The 2,082-nt window shown below is 40.9% G+C and overlaps 1 pseudogene; it reads left to right on the top strand.

Annotated features, from left to right (window-relative positions):
• The first annotated feature begins 249 nt into the window (after positions 1 to 249).
• LOC102962782 lies at positions 250 to 1,241 on the top strand (annotated as a pseudogene).
• The last annotated feature ends 841 nt before the right edge of the window (positions 1,242 to 2,082 follow it).

The raw sequence follows: 2,082 nt of genomic DNA, 5'->3' as shown, positions 1-2,082 counted from the left end.
TCAGTTTTAGTGCAGCCAGATCTCATGGGGTTGTAGAACAGGTGTAGGGTAGATGAATGGCCCTGGATAATTCCAACTTCAAGTTCAGCAAACCAGAAGAGGTGCCAGTCTTCCTCTCCCAGTTTTAGGGTCCACAGCAATAATCCCATAGACACCATCAAGGATAAGAAAAACACTCTATGGAGAGTCACAACACAGCTGACATTGTCTTCTTCATGCGACTCTTACAGCCGTTTCTCTCTGGGCACAATGGCAACTCTTAAGAAAAAACTGATTGCACCAGTCACAGAAGAGGCAACTGTCCCAAACAATAAGATCACTATAGTGGGTGTTGGACAAGTTGGTATAGCATGTGCCATCAGCATTCTGGGAAAGTCTCTGGCTGATGAACTTGCCCTTGTGGATGTTTTGGAAAATAAACTCAAAGGAGAAAGGATGGATCTGCAACATGGGAGCTAATTTCTTCAGACACCTAAAATTGTGGCAGATAAAGATTACTCCATGACCACCAATTCTAAGATTGTGGTGGTAACTGCAGGAGTCCGCCAGCAGGAGGGAGAGAGCCGGCTCAACCTGGTACAGAGGAATGTTAACGTCTTCAAATTCATTATTTCTCAGATAGTCAAGTGCAGGCCTGATTGTATCAGAGCTGTGGTCTCCAACCCAGTAGATATTCTTACATATGTTACCTGGAAGCTAAGTGGACTACCCAACCACCATGTGATTGGAAAGGATGTAATCTGGATTCTGCTAGATTTCTCTACCTTATGGCTGAAAAACTTGGCATTCATCCCAGCAGCTCCATGGATGGATTTTGGGAGAACATGGCGACTCAAGTGTGGCTGTGCAGAGTGGCGTGAATGGGGCAGGCATTTCTCTCCAGGAACTGAATCCAGACATGGGAACAGACAATGACAGTGAAAATTGGGGAAGGAAGTGCTTAAGATGGTGCCTACAAAGTCGTCAAGATAAAAGGATATACCAGCTGGGCTATTGGATTAAGTGTGGCTGATCTCACTGAATCCATGTTGAAAAATCTATCCAGGATTCATCCAGTGTCAGCCATGATGAAGGGAATGGATGGCACTGAGAAGAAAGTCTTCCTGAGCCTTCCATGCGTCCTGAACTCTCGGGGATTAACCAGTGTTATCAACCAGAAGCTGACAAATGATGAGGTTGCTCAGCTCAAGAAAAGTGCAAATACTTTGTGAGACATCCAGAAAGACCTAAAAGACCTGTGACTTCTGGCTTCTAACCCATAGAAATTTAAAACTACAATGTGATTAACCATGAGCCTTTAGTTTTTCATCCATATACATGGATCACAGTTTGCTTTTATCCTCCTAAATATGTGAATCTGAATTGAAGCCATGCTTGGTTTAGTGGTTGCAATATGAGCCCTTGAACAAATAAAATTAACTATCCCAAAAAAATTTTAAAAAGAAAAGCACGATGGAGAGGGAACTATGTATGCAGGTTGGCATCACTTTGGGGTTAGTTAATTTGAGGTGAGTCAGACGGAGCCCAAACTGTGAGATAGCTGCCAAGAAAGATGCTATCTTGAAACAAGTACCACTGGAAAAAGCTGAATTTAGTGTTGAAATTGCTACTGGAAGCAATTGAAGTTTGAATTAAGGATTATTCATGAGATTATATTAAAGATTATTTCTAAATCATTTCAATGAAGGAAAATACACCCAAAGCAATGGAGAAATTTATCTTTATAATTTCTCTCATATTTATGTTGGGGTGAGAGAATATTCCAAAATAATTAGTGTAGGGGATTTGTCGAAGGCAAGAAGGGCTTTGCCTATGGAATGAACTGAGGTAGAAGATAAAGATGTCTGTGTGACTTCTTAACATCTTATTATGCCTTTCATCTTAAAAAGTGGGATAATAATTTGCTCATACCAGCATCAAATTGTTAGAAAGGAAATCTTCAGTTTCCTTTTCTATGGAGGGGTAACTTTTAAGGTCTTGCTCCAACCCCTTAGTCACTCCTCCTTCTTGTCCTCTGACAAGTTTAAGAAGAATAAAATCGACTTTCTTGGCTGCTTCTTTCCTTCCTTTTTTTTTTTTTTT

This window comes from Panthera tigris, chromosome A1 (assembly GCF_018350195.1).
Source record: "Panthera tigris isolate Pti1 chromosome A1, P.tigris_Pti1_mat1.1, whole genome shotgun sequence".
In the NCBI taxonomy this organism is placed as follows: domain Eukaryota; kingdom Metazoa; phylum Chordata; class Mammalia; order Carnivora; family Felidae; genus Panthera; species Panthera tigris.
The sequence above is the reverse complement of the archived record's forward strand: the minus strand, read 5'-3'. Positions and strand labels throughout refer to the sequence as shown.